The sequence below is a fragment of the Echinops telfairi genome, unplaced genomic scaffold (genome assembly GCF_000313985.2).
Source record: "Echinops telfairi isolate 266 unplaced genomic scaffold, ASM31398v2 ScPeMD7_11;HRSCAF=52, whole genome shotgun sequence".
NCBI classification, from domain to species: domain Eukaryota; kingdom Metazoa; phylum Chordata; class Mammalia; order Afrosoricida; family Tenrecidae; genus Echinops; species Echinops telfairi.
This window is the reverse complement of record NW_022103908.1, coordinates 35,230,108-35,239,506: the sequence shown is the minus strand read 5'-3', so window position 1 is coordinate 35,239,506 and position 9,399 is coordinate 35,230,108.

Below are 9,399 nucleotides of genomic sequence, written 5' to 3'. Positions count from 1 at the left end.
GGCATGTGCACGAGGGGTTAATCTTGAGGGAGGGAGGAATTGCTCTTTCTTTTTCCTTTTTAAATGAACGCTTTCTAAGAAACACAGCTAAGGAGTGGACCTGTGCCTTCCAATTCCAGCATCACACGCACTAAACGGGAAGAGGTTGGCTCACAGGGAGTGCTCAACAAATGACAAACCACCTCCTCCTTCCTTTTGCAGAAATAAAATAAAACGTTACAAATTGCGTTTGGGTTCCACTTAGCATCAAAGAGGGTCTCTAACCACTTTCGATCCAAGATGTTTCAACACAGGTCATTCCCTCTCCTGCACTTTCACTCACACTACCGGCCTCTTCTGAGATCTTTGATATGTTAAACTCATTGACATGTTTAAGACAGGGGCGGGGGGGAGAGAACGAAGAAAAAAAACACTTCATTCCATCCGGTCTGTTCACATCTCCCACTACCCACCTCGTCAAAGCCCAGTTCCAGAGAAGATAAAAGATGTTCGCAGTTATTATGGAATCTACTTGTTAATTTACCACTCTGTTTTTTTCCCCAGCGTCCTGTACTATGTATGCCCTTCTGTGTACACCACACTGTGTGCCAAAGCCTCTCTTACAAAGGTCATTCGTGGCTTTGAAAAATCCCAAGAAGTTACGGTTTTTTGGTTTTTTTCTTGACGCTCATTACTTGGCATATCTTCTGCATTCGTCATTGTTGACCAGACTTGTATTCAAGACATCATCTCTTCCATCGGCTCTTGGGACACGGATGTCTCCAAAGTCTCATTGACTGCTCAGCCCTCTGCTGAGATGTCAGTAGCGTCTTCCCTGGGTGGGTTTCTCATGCACCACGGCCACTTGGAGTGGTTAATCCACACACCCCTTGACTTCAACCACCAGCTGAAATTCAGAAATCACATTCTCTGTTCCAGATCTCCATTTATGTAAAGTCAACTCACTATCAGAAATATCTACCCATAGGTGTCTAATGGGTGCCTGGTTTCTTTCCAACCCCTTTGTTTTGACCTTAGGCAGGCATTTGGGGAGGTAACCCTCCTTAGTCCCTATTCTGGCTTCCCAACAGGGTCATTATGAATCTTAACAGACCCAATAGCACCTAATAATAATAACAAAATAATATGCAGATTGAATAAGTATTGTTGTGGGATACAACCCTGACTCACACTTTTCCTGATTGAAACCATGTCATATTCCAGTGTTCTGTTCTTGTTTTATGTACACAATCCACATGCGTCCAATAGAATCCCCATACTTCTCAATGCTATCCATAGTTTGTTATTATCCACTCACTAAAGTGTCTGCGCAGTCAAGAGAACATAAGTAAAGATCTTTCTGGTATTCTCTGCTTGCAGCCATCATCCATCTACCCATAGGTAGATGGCCACCTGCAATGATGTCCTGGTCCCAAGTCTTCTTCCGAATGCAGCTTGACTTTCTGCCAATGTGGATACTCTGTCTTCAAGAGGAAGTTTCAGAGTCTCTTCTAACATCCGTGTTGGTCTTTCCGATCTTGTCATTTCAATGACTCACGTCATAACTCACCATGTCACCAAGGCTCTTTTCCTTCTCACAGGTACATTTGATTCCTCTCTATTCCCTTCGGTGAATTCCATGTATAGAATTCCTATTTATGTTGTTGGAAAAAGTTTTTTTGCAAGGAAGACATTGTTGCATCAAAATTCTATCATGTAATCTCCAGCTTTGCTTCTATCACCAAGGCCATATTTTCCAATTACCGTTCCTTCCTCTTTGTTTCCAACTTTTGAATTGCGATCACCAATAATTATCAATACTTCTTGGTTTCACCTTGGATCAATTTCAGCCCAAAGAGATTGGTAGCATTTGGTGCACAAATTGAAGTAATCATCATAATAACTGGTCTTCATTGTAGGTGTATAGATATTATCCTATCCCCGACAGCATTTTTCAAGAGAGATCCTGAAATGTTCTTTCTGATAATGAATGTGATGCCATTCCACTTGAATTTGTCATTCCCAGCAGAGGAAACCATGTGACTGATTCAAAATTGTCAAAATCAGTCCCTTTCCATTCACTAAAGCGTCTGAGATAGAACCAATCGTGCTGGAGGAAGAAGATCAAGCCGCACTGTCTTGCGAGTCCAGTCAGAATGCTCCTTAAAGACAAGGATAGGAAGACTTCATCTCGTGTACTTTGGACATGTTGTCAGGGCAGACCAGTCCCTGGAGAAGGACATCATGCTTGGTAAAACAGAGGAGCAGAGGAAAATGAGGAAGCCTGGGACAAGATGAATTGACCCAGTGGCTGCAACCATGAGGTCAAATAGAGTGCCGGTCATTGTGAAGGCGGCCCAGGCTGGGTAGGGTGTGGTTCTGTTGAAATGGGTCACTATGAGTGGAACTGACAGGATGGCACCTATCAACTACAGAGCCTAGGATATCAGCCTTTGTGTCTCATCCCATGCTGGATGACCTTCAGTTGCCCTAGGAGATCTGGTGGCATAATGGTTACACATTGGGCTGCTAGCTGCAAGGTCAGCAGTTTGAAACCTCCAGCACCCCTCCAGGAGAAAGACCAGGCTCTCTGCTCCAGGGAAAAGTCTGGGAAACTTGCAGGGCAGTGCTGCTCTGTCCTATCAGCTTGCTATGAGTTGGCATGGATTCTAGGGCAGTGAGTTGGGTTCAGTTTTCCTAGCTTCTTACTTTGTACATTCCATGTTCCAATTATTAATGGACATTTGCAGCTGTTTCTTCTCATTTTGATTCATACCCCATCGGCAAATGAAGGTCCTGGAAGCTTTATTCCATCCACATCATATGGTCCACTCTAATTCCCCAATCATATTTTGAATGCCTTCCAATCTTCTGGCACTCTATCTGACATATTTCTGTGACATTTCAGTGGCTAATCCTTTAGAAGTGAATGACCCATTCCTTCTTTGTGTTCTGTTCTTAGTCTGGAAGCTCAACTGAAACCTGTTCACCTGGGGTGCCCCTGCTGGTATTAACAATCCCAGTGACATAGCAACAGCATCATAGCAACAGGCAACCCACCACTGCAGGACAAATGCACAGACAAATGGTGGTTTCATCTCACACACAATATATCTAGATATATATTTCTATATTTCATCAATAATATCTCACTGCTTCCCAAATCTTCCTATTAACTTTCTTTCTTTTTGAAAATGGAGGCACACTTTTAATGCATTAACAAGATATTAAAATACAAACATTTTTGTTTGTTTTGTTTTTTAATCATTTTATTAGAACTCATACAATTCTTATCACAATCTATACATATGTCAATTGTGTAAAGCACACTTATACATTCGTTGCCCTCATCATTCTCAAAACATTTGCTTTCCGCTTGAGCTCTTGGAATCAGCTCATTTTTCTTTTCTTTTTTTTCCCCTCCCTCCCCGCTCCCCCGTCCCTCATGAACCCTTGATAATTTATAAACAATTATTTTATCATATCTTACACTCCCCGGTGTCTCCCTTCACCCACTTTTCTGTTGTCCATTCCCCAGGGAGGTTATATATAGATCCTTGTAATCCGTTCCCCCTTTCTACCCTCCCTTCCCTCCTCCCTCCCGGTATCACCACTCTCACCACTGGTCCTGAGGGGTTCATCTGTCCTGGATTCCCTGTGTTTCCAGTTCCTACCTGCACCACTGTACATCCTCTGGTCTAACCAGGCTTGTAAGGTAGAATTGGGATCACGAAGCGGGTGGGGAGGGCGGCGGTAGGAAGCGTTTAAAAATGAGAGGAAAGTTGTGTGTTTCATCGATGCTACACTGCACCCTGAGTGACTCATCTCCTCCCCACTACCCCTCTGCAAGGGATGTCCAGTTATCTACAGATGGGCATTGGGTCCCCATCCCACATTCCCCCTCATTCACGATGATATGATTTTCTGTTCTTTGGTACTTGATACCTGGTCCTTTCGACCCCTTGTGATCACACAGGCTAATGTGCTTCTCCCATGTGGGCTTTGTTGCTTCTGGGCTAGACGGCCACTTGTTTATCTTCAAGCCTTTAAGACCCCAGATGCTATATCTTTAGATAGCCGGGCACCATCAGCCTTCTTCACCACACTTACTTATGCACACATTTGTCTTCAGCGTTTATATATAATCCCCTATTTTACTTATAAACAGAGTATTGTAACCTTAGGAAATATTTATTGGTATATAAGAATTATAAAATAATTCAAATTAATTAAATAAAAATATACAATTAAAAAATGCAAACTGTTATAGCCTAAGTGATCAATATTTAAGTAAGAACATGCTAAAAAGAGAGAGGAAACAATAAAACAAAATATTTTCACCGTGAGTGGTGATATTGTAGATTACTTGTTTATAATCTGATTTCTCCCTTCCATATATTTGATTACAAGTTGATGTTTCTTTTATAATTGAAAGTAGTGACTTTAGTCCTACTACTGTGCACAGTCTGAGGCTGGATAATAATTTCTCAGGGATGGTGTTGGGGAATTTCGAGGGATCCTGTTAACTTCCAGTCCATATTTTCAAGCAAGTGAAGCCCTGGTTTAGTTAAGGAAAAAAAACTTCAGCTAATAATTCCCTGCAAAAAATTTCAGACCTTCTCTCGCTCCCTTTCCATGTTCTTTCTTTCTTCTTCAGCATTTCTTTCCTATTGAGAATCCATAGAATCTTGGTCTATGAACTCCCCCTCATTGTGATCTTTCATCTTTTTGTGTTGGTTAAACCAAGTTCTAAATCCAGTGTTATTGATATGTGGGTGATCTCCCTCACAGATCTCCTCCACCGTATCATCTCGGTCAAGTTTGTGCTGTGTGTTCACAGAACTCAGCACGTGTTGGCTTACATTCTCCAGTCACTTCCTCCCAGGAAGGGACAAGGTTCCAGACACACTGAAGCACACACCTAGTTCTCACAGAAATCACGTGGTGTTCCTGGACCTTTGCAGCTATTGCCTGAGCTAATGATATATTCGCGGTGATACATGAGTAATGTATCACCACTGTACATTATGTATGTGATATGTGCATACATCACATGCACATATGTGATGTATGTGATATGCCAAGGCATCAATTGCATCTTGATCCATAGGCTGAATCATCATATTCACGTCTTGAATTACATCATCTAGTGTGAGGAGGAGGATGTCCTGGGGCATTATTTCCCAATGACTGCTGGGTATGTGGGCCGTTGAATGTTGTTAGAGTTTGAACGTTGCCTAACTTGCTATCACTGTACACCCGGCCGTGGCCTGCAATATGGCAGTGTTTTCAACGGTAAAACCTGACATTAAACATCTTCAGGTGAACAGCTCAGAATGAGAACGGCAAAGTAGAGCTGCAACATCATAAACCATCCCAACTAACCCGCCGCCATGGAGTCAATTCCAACTCAGAGCAGCCCGTGTCTGGTCTTCGAAGGCCGTAAGTATTTGTGAGAGCAGGTAATCTCACCTTTCACCCCCCTGCCTCCCCCAGCCAGTGGATACATTTGGCTCACTTGGTGGCTAACAGTCCAACACAGCCCACAAGGGCTCTTCACAACATTATATGTAGCACATATTACCAACGATAAAATGTACCAAGAAAAACAAAACAAGATAATTTCAAGTGCAGTTGTTGTAACTGGAATATGTTGTAAGTCGGGGCCTGCTTGTATTTCCTTACTAAATGCCCCTGCTTCTAAACTAGTAGGAACCTTGGTGACTAGCTGCTCAAGAGCTTGCCTGCTAACCAAAAGACACCAGCCATTCTATTGGAGAAATATGTGGCAGCCAGCTTCTATAAAGATTTTTAACCTTAAAAAAAAAAAAAAATTTATAACCTTGGGAAACCTACAGGGCGGTTCTACTTTGTCCTATAGGATACCGCTGAATTTGAATTGCCTCAATTACAGTAGGTTTTCTGAATTAATTACTTGTCACTGTGCACTGCTGCAAAGCCAGCAGTTCAAATCCACCAGGAGCTCCTCAGGAGAAAGACGGGGCTTTCTACTCCCATACAGAAACTCACTGGTACAGTTCTACCCTGTCCTACAGTGTCGCTATGGGTCGGTGGTGACTCAATGGCAATGAGTTTGGTTTGCTGGTTTGTTTTGAATTAGCCTTGTGTGTGTATTGATACATGTAAGGTGGGCTTATGAAAAGTCATTTTGCTATTATTAACTACAGGTATGTATTTATAGTAAATAATAAATTTACACTGAAACACTGTACAATAATTTCATCGAAAGGCATTTTTTATGAATCATTTTATCAGGGGGCTCTTACAGATCTTATAATAATCCATATTTCAATTGTATTAAGCACATTTATATATGTTGCCATCATCATGTCCAAAATATTTTCTTTCTACTTGAGCCCTTGGTCTCAGCTCCTCTTTTTTCCCCCTCCCTCTCCCACTCTCCGACCTTTGTGGATCCTTGATTAACTATATAGTATTATTGCTCTCTCATATCTTACACCATCCATTGTCTCCCTTTACCCATATTTCTATTATTTGTCGTGTGTGTGTGTGTGTGTGTGTGTGTTATATCCAACCTTGTGATCAGTTCTCCCTTTCTCCGCTTTCCTAACCCCTACCCTCATGGTATTGCTACTCCTACTACTGTTCCTGAGGGATTTATCTGTCCTGGTTTCCAGCTTTTATCTGTACCAATGTACATACTCCAGTTTAGCCAGATTTTTAAGGTAGAACTGGGTCATGATAGTGCTGGGGAGCGGGGGCGGGGTGGGGGGTGGCGGGGCGGGGCAAGGGAGGAAGCATTCAGGAGCTAGAGGAATATACTGCACCCTGTTGAATCATCCCATCCTTGTGACCGTTCTGTGAGGGGATGTCTAATTTTCTACAGGTGGGCTTCAGGTCTCTACTCCAATACCCTTCGTTTGAATCGATATCATTGTTTATTTAAATTTTTCTTTTATATTTAGAGACTTGATACCTGATCCCATCAACACCTCATGATCGCACAGGCTGGTGTGCTTCTTTCATGTGGGCTTTGTTGCTTCCCTGCTAGATGGTCACTTGTTTACCTTCAAGCCTTTAAGACCCCAGACACTATATCTTTTGATAGCCGGGCACCATCAGATTTCCCATTTTGCCTTCAGTGATCACATCAGCAAGGTGAATATCACAGAGTGCCAGGTTATTAGAACAAAGTGTTATTGTATTTAGGGAGGCCTTGAGTAGAGGCCCAAAGACCATCTCCTATCTTAATACTTGACATATAAATATATGTAGATTGACTTATATCCCTATGATTATAAGTTAGTATATTTACATATATACATGCCTATACCTACACTTCTATAAATAGCTCTTGCCACGTAGTTCTTTCCTCTATTTTATTTCACCTTCCTCCTGTCCCACTATCATACTCACCCTCTATTCGACTTTCAGTAATTCCTCTTGGCTACATTGTATTTGATCCAACCCCACCTGGCATTCTACACCCTCTTCACCATCAATTCCAGATCTCTTGTGGGTCCCTTATCCTTGAGTTGTTGGTTCCCGCCCCCTCCTCTTCCCTGTCCCCCAGGAACCACTGGTCCTGTTGTTTTCTCCTCAGGATTGTTTATCCTGCCTATCTCATATAGACATGGGGCAAAAGAAAGAAAAAAAAAACCACAATGAAAGAAAAAAAGAAGCAAAACAAAAGCCTATCAATAGCTCCAGATTTCTCTCCTGACCCTTATGAATCTTTTCCTATTGGGTCTGATGAGGTGCCAAGCCCTGTCCCCCAGTCAGAAGTCTATTTTCAGGGTTCCTCGGAAACCTCATTACTTTGCTCCCCTTGCTGCCCTGTTGCGCTCTCTTCCTGTCGAGCCCCTGCTGTGTGTGGGGCAGAGCGGGCACACGTTCTACTGTGTGTCTCCAATGCTGTCCCCCGTAGCACTGTAGGTCAGTGAGGGGGTGTCGTGTCTCATGGTAGGGCCGGCCCTACGTTTCTCTCTCTCTTTCCCTCTTAGTTTGGGCCCATGTGGTATGAACAGACTCCCACTCTCCCTGGACTACAGTCTTCAGTGCTGACCTCTTAGAAAGTCATTTTGATGACTTCCCTTCTGACAGCGTTACCTAGTCCAGTCTGAACCACTGCACCTCACTAGTGACACACCTAGACCCCCTGCCCCCCCACGCACACACGCATGCACAGACACACCTTTATTTCTCTCTCCACTTAGTCTCAGGGTAAGTGATCCTCATTGCTGGGGAGGCTCTTGTGCTCAGTATTGCTATTCCTCTGGAGTTGCCCATGTCTGCCTCGAAAAGTTCGTTCAGGAATTCCAGCTCAAGGAAGGAAGAAGAACTGAAAGAGCGGAAGCCCAATGTCTTGAGGCCTGGGCTCAGAGACGGCATGCTTCTCATCTGCTCCCAGCCTATTGGTCGGAAGTGACCGCGCTGACAACAAAGGAGCATAGGAAATGAGACCACTGCTGCGCAGTCATGTCCCGATCATAACTATTACTCCCAAAGGGGGAGAGAACCATTTTTGGATAAAGCTAGCACTCTCTACCAACTTCATCTCACCAGAGTTGGGTTGATTACCACCCTTTTGTTTGCTTTTGTTTCACCTCCATTTCCGTTGCTCCCTTGTTCTTCTTTCTGGTCTTCTGTTGGATTGGCTGAATTCTAGTCCCCGTCCCCACCCCTAGTTCATCCCCTTTCTCCAAACCCTTCCATTCATTTACAATTGTGATGTTACCTTGTATTGATGATTTCACAGCCTTCTACAGCATGCAGGTCCGACGTTCCTTACCCCTGCTTTATACGATAGCACCCAAATAGCAATTATCCAGATGGTCCTGGCCCCCCCAAAAAAAGGTTCTCCACCCCTGTTATAGGGCACAGACCCCACCCCACCGGTCAATGGAGGAGCGTCAGAAAAGTGCCAGGAAGAACCCATGTGACATTAGAGGGACACACTAGGACCACACAGCCTATCACAGTGGTTTAACTAGTATGCTCCACACTGCTCATGCTTCTGGATAAGCAGAGGTCCCTTCGCATCTTAGATCCTATGCCTAGCAGTGTATTCCGGCCTCTGACATTGCACCTGAAGAACTTGGCTGATGACACATAGGGGATGCAGCCAGTTAAAGTCCAGGCCTGGTGTCTCACAACGGACTAGGAAAGAGTTGCAGCATTTCTCAGTGACAGCAGTTTTTATGAAGCATATTGGAGACTAGAAAACCTTCCAACAGCAATCATCTGATAAAGACTTTATGCATAAGGATTATCCTGGAAATAAATAAACAGATTAAAGTTGAATAACAATGCATCTGAAGCAAGAAATAGAGATTCTGGCCATCTAGCTCAGAAGCAACAAAGCCCACATGGAACAACATATTAGCCTATGTGATCACGAGGTGTCGAAAGGATCACTGAAGACAAATGGGTGCATAA